The sequence below is a fragment of the Falco peregrinus genome, chromosome 9 (assembly GCF_023634155.1).
Source record: "Falco peregrinus isolate bFalPer1 chromosome 9, bFalPer1.pri, whole genome shotgun sequence".
In the NCBI taxonomy this organism is placed as follows: domain Eukaryota; kingdom Metazoa; phylum Chordata; class Aves; order Falconiformes; family Falconidae; genus Falco; species Falco peregrinus.
This window is the reverse complement of record NC_073729.1, coordinates 921,062-948,690: the sequence shown is the minus strand read 5'-3', so window position 1 is coordinate 948,690 and position 27,629 is coordinate 921,062. Positions and strand designations below refer to the sequence as shown.

General features: G+C 45.1%; 1 pseudogene; it reads right to left on the bottom strand.

Annotated features, from left to right (window-relative positions):
* Window positions 1-834: 834 nt before the first annotated feature.
* On the bottom strand, window positions 835-26,124 carry LOC129785158 (olfactory receptor 10AG1-like; annotated as a pseudogene).
* Between the last annotated feature and the right edge of the window lie 1,505 nt (window positions 26,125-27,629).

Genomic DNA, 27,629 nt, shown 5'->3' with positions numbered 1-27,629 from the left:
ACCTGTTGAAGCCCTGGAGACTGAGGGGTGTCAGCACAGAAGCCCGTGGGCTGAGCGACGCCATAGGCGGGCAGCGTCAGAGGCCTTTCAGCCTTACCCCGCACACATCCATGGAAGAGCTCCTTCTCCGAGGCCCTCTGCACCCTCCCTGTGCCACGGGTCCCACCACCCTGCCATCGGCCCAGGACACCGTGTGGGAGAGCCAGGCTAATGGGGGGACTGCTGCGCCCACAGCCCCTGCCAGCTGCTCACTGGTCCCTTGGCAAGCACTGCTGTTCTGGAGCTAGTTTGGGGGTTTTTTTGGGTTTTTCTTCTTTTGTCTTCAAATGCCTTCAAAAGATAATTACAAGGAGTTGGGGCCATTTGCTCAAGTTACTTTTAATCCTCACAGTGGTTATAATGAAGTGAGTACTGCACATCCATTTTACTAAAACAGAGTACAAGAACACACTTGACTTTCTCGCTGCAGATGAAAAAGGACAGATCATTAAGAAAACAGATTTCCTTTGGAAGAGCTGCAGACTGAGTCTTTTAGACCAGCTGAGATCTTCGGTAAAGGGCTTTTGGATGCTTCCTTTCCCCCAGTTTGGTGCTGATCCCAGCATCATTGCAGGATTTATCTCAAAGCAGACAGGCTTACTTCCACAAGAACACCAGTAAAAGCGTGCTAGTGAATAGGAGAGACGTCCATAAGAGAAAAGGAGGTAGAAACATCCCTTACCATGAACAAACACTTTTCTGAAGATTTCCACTTTGTAATACTGGCAGGTGCCATTCCCTCATGGTTCAGGTGAGTGTTGGGGATTTGGGCGTTTAGGTGCTGGCTGGCTTGCCTCAAGCTGAGTGCCCAAAGTACTGGTAGAGGACAGATGTTTTCACATTCAGATCCTCCTTTCCCAGTTCTTTACTGCTCAGAAGTGGCAGCACACACGCAGATGCACACTCACTCACTATTTCCTGAAAAATTGGCTTCTCGGAGCTGCTCTTGAGGGAAGCGTTGTCGTGCAGACTCTTACAGAGGAACCAATGACAGGGATTTAAATCAAGCCCTTCCTGTCAGAAGAGTACGTAACTCCCTATCCAGAGTGCATTTTGAAGCTGAGATTACATTGCAGCTTTCAAGCTAGATATGTTTTATATAAAATAATTATGCGGTCTTGTGTTTAAGATACTCACTCAAGTTTCAGCCTTTGGTCTAGGAAATGCTTATTTCCCAAAGTGGAACAATGTCACTAGGAGAGATTCATACCTCAAATAGCCTTATTGCTTCAGGGCTGGGGTGCTGTCCTAGGAGACTGAAAACAGGGCTGTTCCGTTCCAAGTGATCTACCCAAGCATTGCAATTTGTGAATAGAAGTCAGAGGTGACAATGGGGCAGGTTGGCATCAGCACTTTTGTAACAATTTAGACTTTCATTTTCTCTGCTCTTTTTTTTTTTTTTTTTTTTGGGGGGGGGAGGGGAAGTTACCAAAATGATTCATTTCAACCCAAACAAAATGCAGTGATTTTATCTTTGCTACAGAAAACACAAAAATATATTTGGTTCGGATGCATTTGATTTTTGTCTATTTCTTCTTTTGTTTTGGTTCACCTGGTAAATAATATTCTCAAATATGATTAGAGGAGTTATGCAGAGATTCATTGAGCAGAAACTGGTTCATAATTTCATAAATCTTTGCTCAATTTACTTGGAATTGTCTGTCAAAGTGTTGATTGACATGACAACATTATGATGCATTTTTGTCCATGGTGACTCATCCAACATCCTTTGCTAGGATGGAAGAGAATTACATTGCTTTTTCATATCTACTGAGGGGTACAAACACCAGGAAGGGATAGGGATAAATTACTAATATGCATGAATCTTTTGCTTTTGTGTCATCCTGCCATCCATCATGTCTTTCCCCAAGTTTCTTAATGTCAGGACTCACTAGGATGAAAGTATTAAGTTAAAGGTAACTGGGGATTGAAGCTCTTGCATCACCTTAACACAAAAGCACCACTGGTAAGGTTTTGCTTCACTGTTCTGCAGTTCAAGGGGACTTTGAAGTCCACATATGTAAATGACCTAAGTAAACTCTGAATGACCACTAAAAATAAACCTGTTTGCCATTTATTATTTTATAGCACTACTGAATATGTTTGTTACTTCAGAGATGTGAAAAGAGAAGACCTCATCCTTAGTTGTCTCTGCAGAGCATTTGCAGACAAAGAAGTCAGCATGCACTGGTACGATCCTTGTTATAATCATACTACTACTCCACTACATTTTCAGAGTAATGAAACATATTCTCCTTTTGGAATTAGGGGATTCAATCCTTTGCCCTGTGTTAAACAGATAGTAGCTCAGACTAAGTGATTTTAGTAATCCTTCATCCCTTAAAAAATGTTAACCAAATCTACTACTACGAGTTACAAAAAATGCCATGGCTGTATTAAGGTGTTTCACAAAAGAACTTTTGAACTCTGGATTATAATGAAAAGCTCATTCAGAAAAGAGCAAAATAGTTAATTTTGCAGTGAGAGTGAAACACGTTCTTTGAATTTCCCAAAGAAGGTTTTCCTGTGGTAAACTCAGCCAGGTGAGATCTCAGGAGGAACAGTAACCAGAAAGTGATTCCTGTCATGTTTAGACTTGCAGTTTGCTGTTTTGAAATGTGCCACATAAACTGACTGACAAAAATGTTTATTTTCAATTAGGTGTCACTGATGGAGCATCTGTACTTCTTTGAGAGGGTGCAGTGCACTCCAGTCTTTCACTGTTATGTTCTGCCACCGTTAATTCAGAAGTCAGTGCTGATTTCTGCTTCACGTTCTCCTATGGCAGCCTTAAATGTCTTTAATTTGCCATGACACAAGATAGGTATCAGTCTATTTTCTTTCCTTTCTCACTGTATCCCAACTTGAACTGAGCTTTTGGAGGGCTCACCCCGTGCTTCCCTTATTATCACATTTAAGGCATCCAGGTGGGGAGACAGAATGGAAAAATACACCAGCCCTCCATCTGTTAAAAAACAAGAAAAAAAAAGAGAAATGAAATACAAGGTTTTATTGTTCTTTAAGTAAGAACAGATACATTCTGTATGTCAAGGCCAAACTATATGCTATTAAATCTATCCTTTGAAGTCTTCCATTGGGCTGACCAAGGATAGATGGTAAACTGTTACCATTTGATATGGGATTAGGTCAAGTCAAAGTTCAAGTTTGAATGTAACAGTGAGAGTCTCAGTTCAAATGTATTAGTTTATATAATGAATAGCACATAGTCAGCATCTTTGCTACTGTTCTGCTAGTGGGGAGATTCATTTAGCCACAGATCTCCACACTCTTTAGAAGTCTAAAATGGCAACACGTATCTGTTCTAACTTAGTATCTGAATATCAATACAATCTTTATTCTTTTGGAGAAGAAAATAATTTAGGTCTAGGATGTACTGGCCTAAAATACAAGACAATTATTTTTTGATGCATTTTCATCAATTGCCTCTGTGTTTCTGTTTTCTTTGCATATTTGCCAAACGCCTATCACATGAATTTATCAGGACATTTAAACTTTTGAAGATACTTCAAGGACAAAATGCTTAAAAGTTTTTATGATGGCTGGATGAAAAGTGGGATGATGCAAAAAACAAGGGTTCCTTTTGTCACTTTTCACTAAGCTTGTAGAATGTAAGTTATACAGAGATATTATAAAATGGCACATAAGCATAGCGTCTTAACCATAAAGGAAAATGTGTGTCAAGGTAACACAGTTGATTTGGTAACACATCTGTAGCGAGAATGATGTTGCTGTCTGCTGGGAGAGGGAGGGAAGAGAGTAAGACATTCTGCCCCTCTACCCCTTAACATATTCTTATCATGTCTGAGACATATATATATATATTTAACCTAGGAATAAGGAGATTGAGGTCAAATCTCTATTCTGTGTGCTACTTTTTAAATCCCCAGGGAATTTGTCCTTTTTTGAGTAAAACGGTGAGTCTAGCCTATAGCAGGTCAGGGAAAGGCTGCTGAGTACTTCCTTCCCTTCAGTTTCTCCTGCCCTTTTCGACTGTGGCACTGAAGTCCGCTGCTGCTTGGGAGCCCCCATCTCTAATACAACAGCCCAACATTCTTGTTGAAGCTGAAGTTGTTCTCCTGAAGTAAGTAGTGGAGTCATAGTATACTACCATGTGTGGGTGAGTGTCCCATAATCCAGGGGAAAAGTGTGTCTGAGCTGCAGCAACAGCAAACTAGTTGTCCGATACAACAGTTGAAGGGCAAGTCTCGTGTTTCCCCTGTTCCAGCCCTGCAGTCCTGCTACTTCCTTTGCTATTTGGTGAGCACAAGGGCCGTTGAGCTGACTGGACTGACCAAATAGTGAGTCTCCCCTTGAAAAAGACCATCATAGTCATAGTCATAGAGCAAACACCCTAAAAATCATTCTTCTTGTTTAAGTTTTACAAGAAATATATATACATATATATAAATACAAAGAAATATTTAAAGATCTGTATAGATCTGTGCTAGAAAACCTAGGACATCTACTTACAGGTAGTACAGTAGAACTCCTTCTTACTGATTCAAAACAATCCATCCAAAACACAAGTTGAGGAAAAACTTGTGCTGTTTTTGACTCAGTTACTGTACTCTGTCAGCAGCACATTGCTGGAGACAGAAGAGAAGAATTAATGTCTTCTGGAAGAATACAGTGTCCAACAGAAACGCAAACACAGCATCACTAAATTTGCACCCCAATCTAGAATATTAACTGTGTCCTCAGCAGCGTCAAAACAGGTTTGCAAATGCATGAAATTTATAACTATTGCATGTACTGTTGCAATGACATAACAAAAATAAAAGGCATACCCAGTGACTAATGTTCACTCTGATTGAATACTTATTTCCATTGAATTTTAAACTCACTAGGTGAAAATCTTGCTCAACAACTTTTTTTTTTTTTTTCTGGAAAGGATCCCTTTAGCAAGTGTTGTGACCACCCCTTAAATGGTTTTCAGTTCATTGGTCCCCCCAAAGAGTTCTCCAGTTAAGCTCATTCTATTATGCACGTGTGAAATAGGTTTTTTTTCTAGCCTGGTTTTCTTTTAACCTAAATGTAGATAGCTTAAATTGATATCACCTAGGCTCTTTTACCTTTATGCTACTCTCCAATAGCCATGATGTTTTGTTTGCCTGTCAGATGGGTGAAGTGTGTGGTTGTAGAATAGTAGTGCTTTTTTGTCTGTGGGGCACGAAAACAAGGGTGTATTGGAACCCTGCAGTTACAGGTCTGAACGTTAAAGCTTGATCTGTTCATTTAATGGCAGCATTTAATCCTGGCACAGAAAGGCAATTCCGAAGTGCCTGCGTAGGTGATAGTTCAGTTGAGTAGCTTAGCAGCAGGCTACTTCTAGATCTAACAAAAGAGAGTGAACAGAATAGTGATTTGAATTTGAAAAAAAAAGGGGCGGACACACACCAGAATACAGCAATATTATCCAGAAATCTTGTGTCTTTGCATCTCACGTACATTCTCATTGTTTCTTCACTCCTTTCCTGTTTGCATAGGTGAAATGGATCAGCACTTCATCTGGCAAGTTGTTTTTCTTCCCTTCCTCCTGAAGGGGAGGCAACTCCCTGAAACTCCTGGAGAGCAGACAGAGATAAGGAGCATTAGAGGCGGGAGCTGGAGCAGTACCAGAAGACTGAGGCCTACGAAGTCTTTAGCAGGAGAGCACAAGACAGACAAAAAGGCAAATCACACAGACAAGGTATTGAATGGGACAAAAAGATGTGCCTGGAACAACACAAGATTCCCAGCTGGTTGTGCAGACTGACACTCGTTTACAGCCTTTGATGTAAAGGCTTGTTAAAACGTGGATGCTCATCTCAGGGAGCTCATCTGTGGACATGAAACAGAACATTTTTCTTCCTGCAGATCCAGGTTTCATAAACGTGACATATACACTAGAAACAGCAATTGTCATCAGCAGTGACCAAACCACTGATAATTGTTTTCCATTGTTATGTTATTGCTTGTAAAGAAAATGTGTTTTGAATTCAGAAATTTAAAGTGCTGAAGCAGCTAAGCAGCAGAACCAGGCCTCATCCCCAGTATAGCCCTAATCCAAGGCTGGTTTAACACCCAGTCCAGTTAATCAGTGGGAGAACAGAGAAACAACAGATGATCAATTTGTGCACACAGGTGCTTGCAGAAATGCAGGTGTTTCTAGAGAAATCAGTAGATGTGAATAGGAATTGCTGTTCAAAGACTAAGTGTGCTTGAAGGAGTGTGTGAGTTAAAGCAGGCAGAGATCACGATCCGAGGAGGAGCCTGGAACCGAGGCAGAGACTGGAACCGAATCGATCAATCAGCTGGGACAGGGTCAGGTGATGGATTTGCAGAACTGACAAGACCAAAGGAAACTTCTAAAAACTTCGGACGTTGACTAATGATTTGATAAGTGTATATAAGCCGTGCTGTATCCCTTTGCTCTCTGCCACTCGCTGGGGTGGTGGCCCAGCTCTGAGTTGTGATTAAAGCAAACCAATTGTAACAAAGTTGTGATTATACCAAACCAATGCTGCCAGCAACTAGGTGAGATCACCTGATGAGACTTGGACATGGGTAATTCCAGACACAGACCTGAAAGTGCTCTTGCGTTTAAATTTAAAAAATCACATACTGGTGAGGAAGGTAATGAATTCGCTAAGAATGGAAAGTACACCCAGCACTGAAAGGGAGGCACCCCTTGCTGAGGTTTTAGAGAATTGGGAAAAGATATCCCTGGCACAGGCTTTGCTGAAATGAAAATTCATTATTTTGTGCCAGGAGGAATGGCCATTCCTGACTCGTACTAGAGGAGGACCCATGGATGTGTGGCCTCCTAGAGGAACTTCTAAGCCTCATAAACCAAAAAATTTGAGAATAATTTTAGAAGACTTTGGCAGCCAGGATATTCATTATTGGTATATATGGTATAACTGGGCACAGCAAAAATGTAAATCACCTAGAAGAAGGGTCCTAGCTAATGCAACTGCAAATTATTTTTTTTATTTGTTAGTTGTTTAACTTAATTCTCACCCTCACATACCCTTCCCCTGAGTTGTTTGCTTCAGTATCATGTTTGGAGAGATTCTGTGGATTAGTTAATAAATGTTAACTAGTTATTTTGCCCCTTCCAAATCTTTCATCTTTGTGCATTACGTGCCCAAAATGTGGGTGAAAGGACAGGATAGAGGCTTTTCTATTCTAATGTACTTTATAGGCTTTCTTTCCAACTAATCACCACCAACAGAGAGAGGAACAAACTCCAAAGCAGGGAACATCTTGAGATTTGCCTGTGGCACACTGTGAGCCCACAGGAATAACTTAATTGCCACTCATCTGTAGGACAAGGCCTCAAGGACAAGAGTCCAAGTACTGATAGCCTGATGAACAGAGACTTGTTAGAACTTGTAGGGCACAAGCCCTGGGAGCAAAGGAACAAGCTAACTGCAGACCCCTGAGCCGTCACAGTTGAGGAGGCAACCAGACGGACAGAGAAACAAGTAGCCAGATAAGGGAACGGATGGCGCCGATATGTAATCAAGAAAGCCGCGTAGAAAGAAACTCCCTAAACTTGGAATAGAAATTATTGCTATGTCAAGATAAACTAGTAAGTTCCTATTGTTCTAACGGTGTGCCTTAAATATTAACCAATCAGTGTTTTTTACGCTTAAGATTTAACCAATCAGTGTGTAATATGTAGAAGGTAGAAAAGTATATAATTGTAAGAAAATCACTAATAAATGGACAACTTGCTTGCATCAAGCTGCCTCCCGTCTCTTCATTCGCCGCACTCATCCTCTTGGCTTCATACTACTACTATAGCAATCTCTGGACAACACTGTTTCCTTATGGTACATACGCACAGCTGTTCCAGCACTTATCTCTCCCCAGATCAGCATGTCCCTGACATCAAGTTAGTTTCCCTTCTGGAATTTGACTACTACTTTTAATTAAACAAGGATCTCACGATGAAGACAGACTACAAGAAGGAGTGTCAAATGCATCTATCAAAAAAAAAACAACCCCAAGCCACTTTCTTGTAGAACTTTAGTTCCTTCATGTTTTAGTCACCAGGAATCAGTGTGGGATGGCACACAACGTATAGTCTAAAGCAGTAAGCATAATGCCTTCAAAGACACCATGTACTCCCAGAGGAGTACAATGTCACTTTCCTGACTCACAAGGGAGAAAATGAATTGTGGCAGCTGAACATCCAGCCTTCAGAAAAAGACGGAATGCAGCACCAGCCTGTGGACGGGGCTGGCTGACCGGCAGGACGTGTGCTGCTCTCTGTACACGAGGCCAGCCAGCTCTCCTCAGCCAGCTGCATGCAGCTGTGCAACACAGGAGAAAACCAGAAGCACTCCAGAGATGAAAACAGCAAATGGATGAAAATTTGTGATCCTATCCCAAAAAATCTGAGTAGGTAAGGCATACTTCAAGGACAAAACTCCATGCTTTTGCTTCGTTGAGAACTCGCTGTTCCTTCATCTCCCCTCCTCAGGCTTCTGCTCAGCGTTTCCAGCAGTATCAGAGGGCTCATTCTGCAGCTGCCGAACATGGGACAGCTCCTCCGCCCAATGTGGGTTATTCACTGACTGTCAAGTTCCACCACCGAACGAGCTCATCTGACAAAGCCCGAACAGCAAAACCCTTGAACCGTCGATGCCCTGCCTGGCAGCCACCCTGACAGCGGCAGCTGCATTTTACCCGAAAGAAGCCTCCTGCAGCATGTGCGCTCCCGTGAGGGGCCCGTTCTCTCTAATTCCCCCCGGAGCAGTTCCCCCCCGTGCCCGGACGAACCCCCCCTGCGCGGGGGCTCCGCAGGCGCCGCTCCCTGCCCGCACCGGGGCTACCGGCACCCGCGCCAAGGCAGCGCCCGGCGCACCGGGCCCGGCTGAGCCGTCACGGCAGGGCCGGGGGCGGGGGGGGCTGCGGCCCGGCTGCGGGGGAGGGGCTGGGGCGGGGGGCAGCGGCGCGGGGCGAGCGGGGCCGCGGCAGGCTCGGGGGGGCTCTGGGGAGGCGCCAGCCGCCGCCCCCCCGGCTCTCGGGACCCCCGGGCCGCCCCCCCGGGGCGCGGCGGAAGGAGCCCCCTCTCGGCCCGCTCGACGCCCCCGCCGGGCTCGCCCCCCGCAGCAAAGCGCCCCCCGCGCCGCGCCGGCAGCCCGGGCCCCGCCGCTCCGGCCCGCAGCGCCGCCAGCCCCCGGCACGGCCCGGGCAGCGCGGCCGCAGCCCAGTGCCGGCAGCCGGCACCGCCCGGCGCTCCCGGCACAGCGCGGCCGCCCCCCGGCAGCGCAGCCCCCGGCCCCTCGCGCAGCCCCGCGCCCCCCAGCGCGGCTCCGGCCCCGCTCCCCGCCCCGGCCCGGGCCCCGCCGCCCCCCCGGCGCTCTCCCCCCGCGCCCGCCGCTCGCCGCCCCGGCCCGGCGGCGCTCAGCGGCCGCTCCGCTCCCCGCCCCGGCCCCGCCGCCGGCAGCCGCCCCGCTACAGGGAGGGGCCGCCGCCGCCGGCCCCGCTGCCCGCCCCGGGGTCCCCCCGCCCCGGCCCTCAGCCGGAGCCCCGCGGGGAAAGGGGCCCTGGCCCGACCCCTCCCCCGGGCTCCTCGCAGCCCCTCGCCCGGCGCCGGGGGGTTACTCGGGGCACGGGGAGCGAGCCCCGGGAGCGAGCCCCGGGAGCGAGCCCGCTGCGGGGTTGGGGGCCCCCGCGCCCCCCCTGCCCCGGGACGCCTCGGCCGGCGTTCCCCGAGCCGCGCTCGCCGTTCCGGGGGGCTCTGCGACGCTCCCCTCCGTGCCCGCGCCGGGACGGGCTCCCCAGGGCACGGACGCCCCCGGCATGTGGGCACATGAAGGAGACCCCAGCGGGGTGCGGAGGCGCTGGGGCGGGTGCGGGGCGGGTGCGGGGCAGGGGGCAGCTGAGCTGAAGGGGGAGCCGGGAGCCAGGTGAACTCCTGAAATCCCCGTGGGGCCGCGGGACAAGGTGGCACCGTCATCGCAATCCAGGCTCACCGACCCCAAAAGGGGGGTCCTAATACCTGCTGGTCATGCAGGAGGTATTGAGGATGCCTTTTCAGGGTGGCCCGAAGCACGCCCTTGCCGAACCAACAAAGCTAAAGAAGTAACCAAAGTACTATTACAAGAAAGAGTACAGAGATTTGGGGTTCCAGCAGTAATCTCATCCGATTGGGGGCCACACTTCATTGAAAAAGTCATTCTGCAAGTTATTAAATTTTTAGGAATAGACTGGCAGTTACACACCCCATATAATCCACAAGCAAGTGGTCAAGTGGAAAATGAACCACCTAATTAAGCCGCAAATTGTAAAACCTGGACAGGAGGCTGGTTTATCTTGGCCTCAGTCATTGCCTCTGACGCGCCTGAGAATTAGAACCAAGCCCAGAGCTAAAGAAGGGCTAAGTTCTTTTGAGATATTGTATAGGAGACCTTATAGTATACAAACAGGAGCAGAGCGTCAGCCCGAGTTGAGAATGAAGTACTTACTGATTATGGAAGAAGCATGCAGAAACAGCTTCGAGACGTAGTTTTAGGAACTGGAGCTCCAGGTCTTGATGGACCTGTGCATAACATGGAGCCAGGAGATTATGTATGTGTCAGACCTCTTTCAGGTTCACCTCTGGAACAGAAGTGGGAAGGTCCTTTCCAAATACTGCTTACATCCCATACTGCAGTCAGAGTTAAGGAACAAGCATCCTGGATCCGCCACACCAGAGCGAAGGCAGCCCCTAAGTCACAATGGAAATCAACACCTACCAGACCTCTGCGGCTTCGGATCCAACGGAAAGACCGTTGATCGTTTGTATATTAACAATGTTCTGTACAATAGGAACTCATTCTTGGGACCAGAATCTGTTTGTACAGTTAACCCATAATGTAACGAATGCTTTGAATCTGGCAGATTGCTGGGTATGTTCAGCATTTTCCAGAGGTAGTACAGAACTTCCTTTATATGGTGTAATGGTATCACAGGCAAATTGGAGCTGGCCATTTAATCATAAAGGATTTGGTTGTTACAAATCTCCAGATAGTACGGCAGGACCCTGATATGAAGTACAGAAATCAGGAAATTCTACAATAATTAGAGGGAATGATGGGAATGAATGCTCCACTGACAGGATGGCTCAGTTTAAACTATACTGCTCTGAATTGGAGTGTATGTGGCCCGCCAATTCTAACACCAACTAATACAAAAGGAAAATATAGTATTACCCCGAAATGTGGGAAAGTGCATCTAGATATGCTCGCTAATCAGACCTATAGCTGCTTACAGCAAGGATTATGGTGGTTATGTGGAGATGGCAGGGCCAGGAAAAGACTACCTAAGTGACGGCAAGGTGAATCTGGGGTAGGATACCAGTTCCCCAAGGCAGGATATTTAATCATTCGCATCCTCCACCAGGTGTTTTGAGATCCCCATGGAAATTGGTTAAATGAGGAACTAATAACCCCCTGATGACCCAAAAGCCCCTCAGCATTCCATAGTTTTGCGAGACGGCATCTTCCTTCATTAGGGGTGAGTTAGAAAAAGCAATAATAAATATTTCTGCCACAATAGAACAAATGGAAAAACTCACCATGGACGCTGTACAGGGAGTCCAACAAAGTTTCTTCATTAAGAAATGTAGTACTTCAAAACTGAACAGGTCTGAACAGACTTTTAGCAAAAGAAAGAGGATTGTGTATGGTTATTAATCAAACTTGCTGTGTCTATGTTAACCAAGAAAAACGTATTGAAACGGATTTGCAACACATTTGGATAACCCCCAAAATACTACATCAAGTATCCCTAGATGACACTTCCTTTGGATTTTCTGACCTCTGGGAAAAGTTTACTTCTTGCCTACCTCATTTTATGTGGCTGAAGCAGCCCTTTGTTGTAGTTATCATAATTATTGTATTAGAATTGTATTACGTTACGATGCTTTCTGTGCATGTGAAAAAAAAATGATAGCAGTTATGAAGAATGGAAGAAACAAGGGCTAAGACAAAGGCTAGAAGATGGGAAATATTTTACCAGAATCCATACTAAGAATGGTATTGTTTAAGCAAAAGAATTTCCTAAGGGAAAAGAAAAGGGGGGGACTTGATGCGAGACAGTGCGGTGCCCCCCGAAAGCCGGGCCGCAGGCAGGAGCCGCCCCGGGGCCAGCAGCCGTCGGCAGGCGGGCAGGAGCCTCCCTGCCTGCAGAGAAGGGCTGGGGCTCGGCCCGCTCAGCGCCTCGGGGGGCAGCCAGGGCAGGGGGAGCTGAGCCCCACCGGCGTGTAGATACGGAGCCTGCTGGCAAGGGCCTGCGAGCTGCTGGAAGAAAACAGGCTGCTGAAGGGGTAAGGCTCAAGGACACCAGGGTACAATCACTGTGGTAGGGGGAGATCCCGACCTCCTACTCAAATGGGCCCCCTGAAGAGAGTGAATCTCCCCGCTCGGGGAGCACGGGGAGTAAATTTAAAATGAACTCTACCTTTAAATTGAAGCGAGAAAGCAACTAACCGATAATTAGCTCGTAGGTGTAGACTTTGGGCAGAACTAACCAACTTCACTGTGTAAACATGTATTGTGAGTAAAACTACGTGTGCAAGTCAGGAGGAGCGACCCCCCTTGCACCCGGCACCGCAATAAACACCCCCACTTTATAACTTACCCTGGGTTACGGAGTTTAATTCCGCACGTCAGACGGAATAAGCAGCCTTTTTACTAAGCAGTTAGTTCTTCACCTACCATTTCCCCAGCCACTCTCTCACCTGAATACGCTCAAACATCGACCTGTAATAAAACTCTCCTGCAGAGCCTTTGTGCCTGCTCTGCAGCCTCAGGATTTCAGGCAGGGAGAGCAGTTCGCTGCCGCTCCTCTCCTGCCCCCCCAGATGCCTTTGCTCCTGTGCTCACTGCCTGCTGCCCGGGGGGGATGGGGGCGGGGGCGGGGGGGGTGGTGATGGCTCACTCCCACCCATTGCCCTGCAGGACAGAGACATCCACCGCATTACAGACAGGGTTGGCCCAGCAAGTCTCTGCCTCCTCTTTCATGGGGTCAAGGGTATCGTATAGGACGTTTTCACTGTATTAACATTTCTCTTAATACAGGAGATAGGACTTCAGTAAGTTCCATGCTACTGTCAATAGTGTTGCACTGCAATTAATTTGAGAGAAATCTCAAATAATATCCTGCAGTAGGAGAGAAATTATTTTAAATTTGTTTTTGATTATGCTCAACTTATTTATTCAAGATTTTGTCAGCAAGCAAGCATTGCTGTTTTTCAGTCTTTGACAAAGCGGAGCTCTCCTATTACCATTCCTCTGTCAGAACTCCAAGCAAGGATTACAAAGTTCGGGAGAGAAAAAATCCTTTAACAGACTGAATTGACAGGATTTTTTTGTGTGTATGTTTTCTCTTAAAATATAGATATACAGTGAAGGCCTGATGAAAAGGCATATAATAAAAGGATTACCAAAGTTAGCATGACATTCAAAAAACAATCAAACTCTTTTCTCTTTCTCTAAGCATTAGTTCATATAGTTGCAGTACTTTGAATAAAAATGGATCTTGACAATAGTCATACTATAAACAGTGGAAATGCTTATTATTTTTCTTGTGCTCACTGGAATCCGTATATAATACAAAACACTAACAGTCAGACCACAGAGGATGCCAAGTGATTTGACATAATGAGTAACTGCTTTATCTGTCTTTGTCCAGGCGTTACTGTGCAATACAAAATTTGCACGTGAGTCCAAAGAACAGCAGACGTTGATGTTGGGATGGTGCATATTCATTCAGTTGTTCCACTTCAATAATGAGCTAAGTGGATGCCAGGAAGAATTTCTCCGGATAAAACCTTAAATTTACCAGAGGAGGGACCTAATTTGGCAGACTTTTAATTACCACGCCTTATCCTTTGGTTTTTCCTGTGTTCCCAAAGCCTTGCTGATGTTACAGATTTTTTGTACTTGAACATGATTGTGAGCAAGAGTTGGCCATCAGGCCACAAATCAATAGGCAGTACTAATCAGAGCAAGAGTCAAGTTGAAGTTGGTTCAGTCAGATTAAGCTTGCTCTTTGCTTAGCATGGTAAATGTTGATCTGCATCGATCATCAAGTTGTGGTCAGCAATCCTCTCAATTCATCAGGACCGCTACATTCAAACAGACTTTGTGCAGAAATCTTCAAACAAACAAACCCCAAACCCCCAATCCAAACAAAACAAAACAAAACTTTCATCAGTTCCAACTCCCTAACGTTTGGAGATTGTGTTAAGATATTTTTAGATCTGTGGGTGAAAAATTGGCACAGTGGCGCAGAACATCATCACAGATGAATTATCTTATATGTCTGATTTTTTTTTTTTTTGTCTGCTTGCAATTTCAGATTTTCCGGAAAGGAAATTGGTTCAGTATGTCTTCCAAACATTCTTGCTGCTTGACACAGTGCTTTGCAAAGAATGACGAAAACACAGTCTATGCCATAGGGGGCAGATGATTAAAAAGAAAAGAAGCTTTGATCTGTTACTTCTGTGTCGTTCAAGAGTAATACCACTGTAAATACTACTAAGATGTTACAAGAGTGTATATGAAATCAGAATATGTTACAAATATCAGAGGTAGAGACACAATAAAACATCAAAGAGCAATGAGAAAAAGGGAAAGAGATAAATGTAAAAAGAACTTTTGAGATAGACTAATGTTAGCACAAAGCAGATCAGTAGTTCTTAAGGTGGTGGGAGAAAAGATTCTGTTTAGTAGTATAGCATGTTCCAAAATAGAAATATTTTTGTGGCTACAATTTAAACTCGGTAAAATAGATTCATTAGAGCTATTTGTTCATCTATGTAAGTGCTTTGTGAGCCACGTAATTTTAAAAAAGCTTGATAGATATTAAATATATCTTGAACCTATGAGTTAGTAAGATCTATCCGATAAGTCACGTATACCTAATTGCATACGCGTAGTTTAAACCAAGCCTCATCATTGCTGTTGGGGCAATGCACAGGACCTTAACGAGCTGTAGGTGAAACCCCAGGATGTGTTGTGGAGTTTGTGTTTGCTTTACAGAGTCCATGCTGACTACCCAAACATCCCAGCTATTTCTGCAAAGCGGTGTTGGGGTATGCTTCCAACAGAAACCAGCCTAATGGGTATTTTCTAGGGTAACAGAGAGAGCGGTGTGTACTAATCAGCTGCCACTTTCTGAAACTCACTATAGTTTAACAGCTACATTGGTAACTGATTCCAAATCTTCAGCTGCTGTTTCTGAAATGCTGAACTGCATTTCAGTCTTCTGCATCTTGTTAGCAGCTCCATCTTCATCATGGCACAGGCCAACAAATGCCCAGATACAAAGTTAAATTTCCACTAGTGGATATGGGAAGCATCCTTTCTTTTTCTTTTTTAAATCTGCAGATCCATTTTTCCAGAAAATATGGTTCTTGATTTCTTATTCCTAATCCTATTAATCAAGTGAAATATTTTTCCCACTCCTTATTCCAACGATTTAAGGAAGCGATCATGAATAATTTTTGCTGGCAACACACATTCCTTGAAAACAGAAGTTACTGTCCATATGCCTTTTCAGTAAAATATGTCTACCTTACAGAAAATAGGAAATTAATCTTTTTCGTCTTCTCACATTGAGCAAATCTCACATAACAAAATATTTAAAGAGGTACATTGGAAAAGGATCTTGTTGAAGTAATCCCTTCCAAGAGGAAGTGATCATTACCTGGAGGCCACCCCCTTTATAGAAATAACTATATAGATTTCCACATATATATATATGTGGAATATATACATATATATTACACAGACACACACACAGAGACACACAGAGACACACAGAGACAGAGACAGAGACAGAGACAGACACACAGACACAGACACAGACACCGACACAGACACAGACACAGACAGACAGACAGACAGACAGACAGACACACACACACACACACCCCCCCACACCCACCCCCACAGCCCCACCCACACACCCCCACACCCCCCACACCCCCACACCCCCACATCCACCCACCCCCCCCCCCCCCCCCACACACCCCCACCACCCCCCCCCCCCCCCCCCACGTATTTCTACAGGTACAAATGGCTTATATCACAAGCACATATAGGCACAAAAGTTCAAGGGGACAAGGCACTCCCCCAGATTATAATAGCAATGATGGTAGCGAACCTCATTCTAAATATGTTATACTTCCTGCATACTCTAACTTTTTGTAAAACTCCGTCCTCGTACACGCTTAGGCAATGTTGGCTGCTCTAAGCGACATAGTTTAACATTAGCAAACGTATGCAGGCAGAGTATGAAATTATTGAAGGGGATTCAAGGAAAGAATGGGCTATACTATACAGAAAATGTGGAGAAGTAGGGGAGACATGCAGAATTATTCACAAGGTGAAAAGGGGAAGCTATTTCAGGCACTGTGTTTCAGAGACAATTCAGAGAAATATTTTAACAGTCTGATTTGATAAATAACATCAAGCATACACACATAAAAAGGAACTAAAAAGACATACTCAAACATACTCCTGGAAGAAGATGTATTTTGGGCTTTCATACCTCAGTGAGCCACACATACGTGAGTAATTACATATGCATTCTCAAGTTCATATGCGTTCTGCTGTGTTTTGGAGGTTTAGCTGATGAACTCACTATGAAAAGAAGGTATCATACAGGGGCTGGGATCTGATAACGTTACTAACAACAAAAAGTAGTTCTTACAAATCAGTTCCAGTTACTTCTGAGCTCCAAACATTAACTAAAGACTGTTTAAAGAGGCTCCTGAGAAGCAGAAATGCTTTCCAGCTGTAAAATCTAATATAGAAGATACAGCTCAATGCCCCAGGCTGTCAGCTGGGAAAGCTCAGGTCAGAATTTAGGGAAGCCTAACCATAACTTTCAGATAATCGGTAAAAGTCACAGCTTCAAGAAATGAACAGGATCATCTCATCAATGCAAACAGGGCAGGCAATGCTTCAACAGTAGCTGAACACTTGTCTCCTAAGGCAAGACAGGGCACGGAAGGAAAGGCCAAGGAAGTCCCTAGACACAGGAGGGAGTGCGGTTTGTTGTGATTCTTTTGTTCTATGCGTTGGAACGTACCATCTTCTTCTAATCGCATACATTTAGCTTGATTCTTCATACAGTTGTTTATGACACACACTCATCTCAGGAATGGGAATGGAAAAAGAAACACTGGATATTTGTACTGCAGATTTGCGTAAGAAAAAATACTCAGGTGTAATGCATTTAGGATATGGGTGAAAGAAATTCTTGTCAAGATGTGCAGTGACATAACATATAGATTAATTTTGTCTAAGAAATTAATAAATTAATCTGTTTTGGTTATTCAGCAAGAAAGATGACTTTTCCCCAAGACAACCTGGGTTCATAAAGAGTTAATGTCTGTGACTCTTTCTGTGAAAACAATAACCATGAATAGTTTTACACAGGTTTTATAAAAGAGGGTTCAGCACAAACGGTGGAGTAATTATTGCCTTCCTCTATCTGTCTTTTAAAAAATAAATATAGTCAATCTTAACCTGTAATAGGTAGAGCACATTTGCAGAGTGGGACTGAGAAACAGCTGGTTTGGAACATTCTGCTATAACTGCAAAATTAAAACAAAAATGCACCAGTTTTTCTTTAAAAAGCACAGGAAAGAAACTAGGGCTTACAGCACTGCAGTTACATTTTCCATACAGGATTTCTAATACCCACAAAGCTCTTACCAGCTACTATTATTTCTAACAAACACCAAAGCAACGTGTAGCCTTTTTCACTTAGTGATAATGGATTAAGTCTAATTCCTACACAACAGCAAAGATAATTGGGAAAATCACCACATACAGTTCACCAGCTCAAAGAATGATGAAGATAAGGTGAAACTAAGAGACTCTGATCACAGTATCAAAAAACCTCAAACGAATTGCTAAGAGACAAGCGAAGGTGCAGAGTGAAACAAAGACATGATTAAAGGGTGTATTAACAATGGACAAGAAAAAATGGCCTATTAACTAACCATTTACCTACCTAACATTTACCTAGGAGACTGAATACCTATTTCATGAGAAACATTTAACCTATGCATTAATGCCTGCTTCAGTTCTGTGGCAACATGATGACGACTAAGGAAAAAGAGGTATTTCGAAAAGCTGTCGGTTTCCACTTCTAGGACATGGGGATGTAGATCAGAGCAGAGCAGGTACGTTGTTCCTGCTACCCTTCTGCTTGAAAAATCACTAGAAGTTGAAATCAGCTTTTCTGGAACACTGACAGAGAAGAAAGGATTGATCAATAAATTTCTTAAGGCTGGACAAGATACATGAAAGCTTATGGGCATGTTTTGTGAAAGAACACTGAGAATAGAATGCTGAAGCTTGAGCAAGTTTTGGAGCAGCTTCTGTTCATCTGTGTAGGACTGCAGAAAACCCACTCCTCTCTCAGACTCTTTCTGAAAAATTCTTATTAAGTAGGAATTTTAACTGCAACTAACATTCTTGATCTGTTCCTGTATAGCAATGTGAAAGTTTATATATTAAGTTCTGATTTGGATAGCTACTTAGGAAAAATAGCATATTTCCATATTGCAATGTTTAACTTTGTTTTTTCTCCATCTACTCATAAATATTATTTACTACTGGTATTATAATTGCTTTATTGTAACTAAACCAACCAAACAGCAAATAAATTTTTCTATTTCACTTGTGAAACTCCTGAATTCATGAAGCTGCGGTCTGATTTCCTCCAAAGACAAACAGGCTTGAAACAGTAATTCATGTCCTGTAGTAACTCTGCTTTATGCTTTTCATATGCTGCCTGCAGGCACAGCGAACAGGAATAAAAATTGGAACACAACACCAACAGATCTTGTTCTGTTCTCTGTATCTATGCTTTTAGCTCCCACACTCTGATTATTTGTTACAGCTCCTAGACTCTGGGAAATGACAGACTCACAAATATGCTGAAAACAGCAGCCCTCCTCCCTTCAGGGTCTCATTCTCAGGGCGAACGGAAGAATTGCAGAACCAGCGTGCCGTTCCCTTCCCACCTCAGAGACTGAGATCAGTGGCCCATGGAAAATTTCATACCAAGGAGGTCACAGGCAGGAGTTACTAGGAAGTCGAATGACAACAGTGGATGAAGATACATAATTTTGTCAACTAACTTTCGACATTCTATTAGTATATTGTATCACTGTCCTCTATATCACTTTGTTTCTTACAGCAAAGAAGGAAAGATCCTTCCTATAAAAGCAAAGTGATTCTATATCCTGCATTGCCTTTTCCCCTCTTACTAACCAGTGGGCATGAAAGTTCTCCAAGTTCCTTTCTGCAAATGAGGGAAATGTTCCATCACCTCCCATACCAACTGGAAACTGGATGGGCATCGAGAATGCAGAAAACAGCTAGCGTTCTGCATATACTTAATACTGAACCTATCGTTATCTTCTCAAAATGGAAGTTTCCAAGGAAACAAGAAGAAAAGAGGATATGAGAAATGTAAATGTGAAAGAGCAAAAAAGAAAAAAAGTGGTATTATTTTTTTAATTTACATATACATGTACACTTATTAAATTGCAATTATGATCCATAGGCTTATCATTTCATTCATTTATTGACAGTAATAGCTACTTGGATTACCAAGATCAAGCTTCAGTCGTGCTAACAACTGCATATTCACAAAGGAATTCCTGTTCCACAAGATGTATTCTCTAAATAAATAAATTTAAATAAATCTCCTTCTACGACAAGATGAGCCACCCAGTGGACAAGGGAAATGCTGTGGGTGGTGTCTACCTGGACACTGACACCGTCTCCCACAGCATCTCCTGGAGAACCTGGCTGCTCCTGGCCGGGCCGGGCGCTCTGCGCGGGGTTAGGAGCTGCCTGGAGCGAGCCCAGAGCGCGGTGGGGAATGGAGCTACATCCCGCTGGCGCCGGGCACAGGGGGTGTCCCCAGGGCTTGGTGGCGGGGCCAGTCCTGTTCAACATCTTCACCGACGGCGCAGACGAGGGGATGGAGCGCACCCTCCGTCAGCTGGCAGAGGACACCAAGCTGGGCGGGAGCGTCAATCTGCCGGGGGGGCAGGGGGCTCTGCAGGGGGCTGGGCAGGCCAGGCCGAGGGGCTGAGGCCACTTGGATGGGGCTCAACAGGGCTCTGTGCCGGGCCCTGCCCTGGGTCACACCAGCCCCAGGCAGCTGCAGGCGGGGGGCAGGGGCTGGGTGGCTGCTGGTGGGAAAGGGCCTGGAGGGGTGGTCAGTGGCCGGCTGGGCACGAGCCCCCAGTGTGCCCAGGTGGCCAAGACGGCCAGCAGCAGCCTGGCCTGTATCAGAAACAGTGTGGCCAGCAGGACCAGGGCAGTGACCATCCTCCTATACCCGGCACTGGTGGGACCGCACCTGGAATGCCACGTTCAGCTTGCGGCCCCTCACTGCAAGAAAGACACCGAGGGGCTGGAGCGTGTCCAGAGACGAGTAGGGGGCTGGGGAAGGGGCTGGGGCACAAGGCTGATGGGGAGCATCTGAGGGCACTGGGGGTGTTGAGTCTGGGGGGGTGCTCAGGGGGGACCTTCTCACTCCCTACAGCTGCCTGACAGAGGCTGTAGGCAGGGGGGGTTGCTCTTTTCTCCCAGGTAACAAGCAACAGGACAAGAGCAAATGGCCTCAAGCTGCACTAGGGGAGGTTTAGATTGGATATTAGGAGACATTTCTTCACTGAAAGGGTGCCCAAGCATTGGAACGGGCTGCCCAGGGAGGTGGTAGAATCACCATCCCTGGAGGCGTTTTGAAAACACATAGATGCTGCGCTTAAGCGACATGGTTAGTGGTGGGCTTGGCGTGCTGGGTTAATGGCTGGGCTTGATGATCTCAAAGGTCTTTTCCAACCTACATGATTCCATGATTCTAAATAGACAATATAGACAATAAGAAGCATCAGCCCCATGTTGACCTAACTGAAAAAGATAATGATAATAAAATCAAATAAATTGTTAAAATCATAGACAAAATCTGTATCAGTCAGGAACAGGACACCGATCTCCTTAGACTGTAGTTAACTGGCATAAAGACTGTGAGACAACCGCACGAACTGCAGGGTCCCTGCTTGAAAACGGCTTCCCCAGAAATTTACAGTGTACCTATAGCTTTATTGTTTATTGTGATAACATAGTGTATTTTCACAGAGGTGTCTGGTTTTGCACTTTCTTAAGAAAGTCTCCAAACTATTTTGACTAATTTTGTTTTTCTAATCACCCTTTGTTACGGCCTGTAAACAGATCCCTAGCTCCAAACATAATTTAAATATATTGGGCTGCAAGTTCAAAATAATAATAATAATATTAAAAAACCCCCACCAAAACCCCCCAAAAAACCCAAAACTGTAAGGCAGGAAAATTGAATTTCAGATAGTCTTTACTTACTACTAGACAAGGACTGTTCATCCAGCTTTGAGCAGAATAGTGGAGTAGATGGCCTACTGCAGTTCCTTCAAACCTGGATTACCCTATAGTCTTACAAGATTCTTGGTTTTGGGTATGTTTTCAGAAGTCCCTTATGATTTAATTTACATGGAATATCTTATTACTGGCTTCCTTCAGACTGAGTGGAAAGTCAATGGCTTTGTGACCTGCAAAATCACTCTCAATGTATTGTTGGAAATGATTTTAATCAGTTCTCTGGGATGTACATCTTATTTTTCTCGGATGAAAGCCCATGATTAGAAAAAAAAAAAAAAAAAAGACATGGACCTGGAGGAATAAAGACTCAAAGTCTAAAACTCATAATAGAAGAATGAGAATTCTTAGCCTGTACAAACTGCTCTTCATGTGTGGCTCTCAAAGTACATGGCAATGAGAATTCTTTAACCACTGTGCATGAAGCCAAAAAAACCCCACAACAAAACAGGTTTATTAATGTGCAGACTTCCCTCAAGCACTGCATTTTGATGCAGCATACACTGTATACGAAAAAGTTATTTAAGTTATTATTAGCAGCAGAACATATATTAGTACAATTGTATATGACTTTACCTTATCAGGAAATGCATAACTAAAAGCAGCAAAAGCTATAGTTCAGATGGCTACTTAATTACTTGCTATGAATAGATCAATAAACAGCTTTGATTCTGATTTGTTTGAATATGTTAATTGAGCAATTTATCCCTGAGCAGGAGTGATTTTGCAAAATGCCATGATCCCCAAGAGACAAAAAGGTGCAAACAGTTGAGTTGCTGCACTATTTTCTGAATGTTCTGTTCTCTCTGATGCAATTTTATACAAAAGGGCTAGTCTGTTCTAAGTGGTTGATTGAACATCTGAAAGTTGTAACAGAAATGGTTCAACCTAGAAAAGCACATTTTTTGTGGTCAAGGCCACAAATGTTATCCTGACCCCAGGAAATCTATAGAGGTTTTACCACTGGCTTCAATACAACCAGGATTCCGTTTCCTGAGGAATACAAAAATGTAGATTTTTTTTTTCATTTGCTTGTGTGGGCACCATAATGGAAAAATTTATATAGAAAGCTCTGTGGTGGAAGAAGCCATATGAGCACTTGGAGCGGTGCTGTGAGATGAATAAGGTGTCATATTTAGCAAATAAGGCAATCCTCCGGGGTGGGGGGAAAAAAACCAAACAAAAAAAACCCCCCCGAAACAGAAAGGTATGAAAAATTAGTTCCTTAGCTTAGAAGCTATAGACTGAAACCCAGAATACATAGCTTAGAAAGAAAATGTATTGGCCTCTTCCCTACGAACACACAAGTCATTGCTGTACTATATGTACAAACTATTACAGGTGTTATGCGAACACTGCGGTGCAATTTTTTGTTACTGTCTAGCTTAAAATGCTTTGTTGTTTCTTTCTCTCACTTAAAGAAAAAAAAAAAAGAAAAAAACAAACAAAACCCCCCCACAAACAACCCATCTCAGAATGTCTCCAGAAACCTACTTTCCAGCCCAAAAAGCTGGCTTAGAAGGAGTTTCTAAGACAATTTATCTTTCCATATAAAAGGTGAAAATGTGGAAAGGTATCTGCAAAATACACCCAACCATTTACCATTTCTAAGAAGCTTAAAAATGCAAATAGCTGGAACTGACTATTCCTTAAAGAAATCTTCGGTAAGTTATTATTTTGTGTGTTGCTTAATTGGTCCTTTAAATCTAGAAGCTAGGGCAAACACCTGCAATTACAGTATATATTTCTTTTATTATAACATAAATACATCCTAACAAGTACAATTTGGTCCTGAAATAATAGTCTTATACATTTAGAGGAGAATCTAGAATCTAACCCTGTACTCCGTGCAAACGACGAGCTTTCTGTGAAAATTATCTCCAGCTCTGTCCCCAGGTGAATTCAACTTCTAAACACCTGCCAAAGATACATCCATATACTACTTTTTTGAAACATATGCAAGAGGGGAGCTTGTATCCATCAGCAGAATCTAATCACAATACTTCCAGTTTATTAACATGATTCAGGATCCTATATGTTAAGGCCCAAGAAAGAAGAAATCATTTTCCACTTGCAGAGTCTCTGTGCTACGCTAAATTAAGCAAAATAATAGCAACAGAGACAAACCATGCATTAGAAATAGTCCACAAACAGCAGGGAGGAGGGAGAGGAGTAACAAGCATTACAGTATCTATTAACTAACGGAATGCTTATGGAAATAGGGATAAGAGGCACATGCATGCACTCTGCTGAAAGGGAAAAGAGAAATAGAAAGAGCTGTGCAGCACATCCTGCATAGGTGATGTCCCTGGTGTCCCAGAGGGAGTTGGCCATGGCTTTGGGTAGAGTGGTGGAGATGGAGCCCAGGTCGAGCAGTGAGAGACTGAAAAGAAAAAAATACATGGGGGTGTAGAGGTGGTGGTCACAGCTTACAGTGGTGATGATGAGGCTGTTGGCCAGGAGGGCAGCCATGTAGATGCCCAGAAAGAGCCAGAAGGTCAAGAGCTGCAGCTCCCATGTGTCTCCAAAAGCCAGGAGGAGGAACTGGGTGGTGCAACTCGTATTGGACATCTGCTGCCTCCAACCATAGGGTCCTGTTCATGAAGCAAACATAGTGACAAGTCAGGAAAGACTACCGTGAGCCAAGGTAAAGCCCTTTCTCTTAGATCCGACCCCGCTGCCCCATGTCCCCCCCTCTGCCGTTCCTAGGAGAGCTCCCTTCAGAGCCGTGGCTGGAGCTGTGCTGAGTGCTGGCCGAGTGTGCTGTGAGGAGCAGGGGCTGTGCCCGCTGGCTGCCCAGCAGTGAGCCCTGCTCTGCAGCAGGGACTTCATGGGAACCCTGGGGGCAGGGGCCAGTCCTGGCCTTGCACTGGCTCAGCCCAAACTGCTCCCAGCGCAGAAGGGCCTGTCAGCATCTGCTCTGCCCGTGCTGAGCAACGGCCATGGCCAGAGTCAGGTCAGGTTTTTGTGCTGTGCTCAGGGAGAGCAGAGTGAGTGCTGAGAGGCAAGGGGACTGTCTGTGCCTTAGGGCAGTGTGAGGGAATCTGGTGTGTCCCTCCAGCTCCTTCTCAGCTGCCCAGCTCTGCTGGATGAGGAGGTACCAAGGAGCCTGGAACTTATGAGCTAAAGGCTGTGATAGCTTATAGAAGAGAGAAAACTTGTGTATTTTCAGGGAAGGCATCTGCATGGTAGGGCACAGTGGGTGGTGCCCCTATCTACCCTGTGTTAGTGTTCTCCTCAGCATTCCTCCACTGCCCCAAGCCCCCTCTATCCCTATGTCTCCATCCTGCAGCTTTCCCTGCCAGCAGCTCTTTCTCTGGCCCCATGGTTCTTCCCTGCCAGCGCTCAGAGAGCCCAGCTCAGCCCCTGTGTGCCCAGCTCTGCCCTGCAGCCGCTCCCTGTCTGCATGCCTGAAAGAACAACAGGTCACCCAAACCCTGATGGAAAAGGAAAGGATATTTTGATGTGGAAGCTAGTGGGGAGTGAAGGCACTTGCTGAAATTCCTGGTAAACCTGTGTAATGCTTTAATAGTCTGTGCCCCTGGTCTGACCTCCACAGCTGAGTTTCCATTCCTAACAAGCCAAGACACAGAGAAGTGGACACACAGATTCAGGAAAGCACAGAGTGAAGCAGGGAACCCCTGCAATGAACATGCTCATGACACGTCCCCTTGGAAATGACCTGGGCCTGAGCTGGGGTTGTGAGTACCTCTGACCCATGCAGCACCCGATCACCAGCACAAGGACCTTGCCCTCAGTAGGGTTGCTCCTTCCACCCACAGCTTCTCCCCACAGCCCCACGGGAGCTCCTGGGCAGGCTGAGAGCTGCCCCTGGCAGGCGGCAGAGCCCCTGCCCCAGCACACAGCCCCCTGGGCTGCAGGGACCCTGAGGTGTGAAGAGCAGGTGGAGAAAGCTTTGTGTCTGCCCAGAACTGAAGGCATTTTCAGAATTGCCCTGATAATTGCAATGTAAGAAATAAATATGAAGGAGGCAGGAAGGACTGCAAATACCATGATGATGGTGTACAGCATCACATGGTTCCAGAAAGTGTCTGCACAAGCCAGTTCTAGCAGGGGGGACATCACAGAAAAAGTGGTTAAGGTCATGGGATGCACAGAAGGGTAAAGTGAACACCTGGTAGGTCTGTCCTACTTGCAGTGGTACGACAGCCACCCATGACCCCACCACCAGTCTGATGCAGAGCACCCTGCTCATGGTCAGGGTATAGTGCAGGGAGTCACATATGGCTACGTAGCGGTCGTAGGCCATGGCAGCCAGGAGTAGGCATTCGATGCTGCCCAGCAAAACCAGGAAATACAGCTGGGCAGCACAGCCAAGGAAGGAGATCCTGCCATCTTCCCTCAGGAAACCCACCAGCATTTTTGGCAGAGTGACCGATGTGTAGCAGATCTCCAGGAAGGACGAGTTCCTCAGAAAGAAATACATGGGGCTGTGAAGGCTTGAGTCCACCACTGTGATGAGAGCAGTCAGGCTGTTCCCTATGAGGACCACAAGGTAGATTACCAGGAGGACTGTGAAGCACAGGCCCTGCAGGCCGGGCAGGTCAGAAAACCCCACAAGAATGAATCCAGATCCAACAGTGTGATTCTCCAAGCCTTTTCTTCGGGGCATTTTCCCTATACAGAGCAATCCAAACAACAGGCTCTTAGAGGATGATGATGGCCTGTCCACCATCACATAGGCTTCAAGCCTAGAGAAAGACTCCAAACACCAGCATACACGTGATTGCGGGATTAGGTGAGGTTGACCAAGGCCTGCATGAATGTTAGGGAATCTAACAGGGGTTGCTTGATGCAGGGAGCTTTGTAAAGAGAGGGGAGAATGGAATCCTTGAGCCTCAGTGACTGGGTTTTGTCATCAGGAAAAAAGAAACTTGACTTCTTTTTAAAGGTGATTTTATTAAATAGAAGACCTGGTGACTGATGAGAAGAAAGGAATTAAATAGATATATACTAGCCCCTTCAAGAACAGTCTTTCTTACACTCCTTGTCCAGGTCTTGTAAGAGCTGCATTTAACATCAGAACATGCAGAAGAGATAGGGTGAAAATGAGGATGGGGAGGAAAAGGGGGAAGATAAAGCAAGGCAAGGCTGGGTAAGGAGAAGCCATCAAAACAAAGCAAGGCAGAGTATGACTTGATTCTTAGACCTGAGTGAAAGACATGAATCCCAGCTCTCCTCACATGTAAGGGCTCATCCCCTGATGCTGTGTCCACACACTCAAATATCTGGGAGACTCTTTTCAATCTGAATCATTCCTTTTTGCATGGTGACATGTGAATCTCCTCAGAAGTAAAACACAGTTCTATCTGCCAATGAATCCAGTGACATTGATGCATCCGCAGAACATCTTAGGTAGGTAGATAAGCAGCAGCTGATGCATACATCACAAGTTTTCAGGGTGCTTAAAGACATTTTTTGCAATCAGTCAAAATGCCTCATGCAGTTTTCAGTCATACAGAAGAGATTAAAAGTGGGTGACCTCCCCACAACACCCAGTTTTTCCTGAGTAGGTCATGCTTTTAGAACTCTGGAGTCCTGAATCATTTTAAATTTCTGCTCTGTCTCCTGGATTTACGACAGCTTACAAAACCAACCGAGGACCCATTTGCTCCAATCCCAGCCCTGCAATGCTTCCCAGTCCCCTGCAAGCTCTCGTGGAAGCAGAGCGATGCTCTTGTTGTCTGAGGAACAGAGCCTTCCCTTTGCGTGTCCCACCTTTCCCAGAGCGTAGACTTCTCACTGGGCACACTTGAAGGGTGTGATCTACAAGTGAGCAGCACCGCAACCGCAGATTGCCTCTTACGAAGCAGAGACTCAGCTGAAAGATGTTGAAGTATCTCAGTTGGACATGGGGAACGAATATCCTCTTCCAGGCAGAAGACTGAGGATGCTGGCTGTGTCTCTCCAGCTGTCACTAACGCCCTTTGAGAAGTCGTCTTAAACTCTGACGTATTAATGATGAGAACAGCAGGTTAGAACACACGTAATAAAAGCATTCAAAACAGCCAAGTGAAAAACACGGGGTGGTTTTCTCCAGAGAAAATTTTCATTTCACAAAAGCATGTCATCCTAAGAGTTTGATTCTCTTTCCAAGGTATTCCTGCCTTTTCCCTC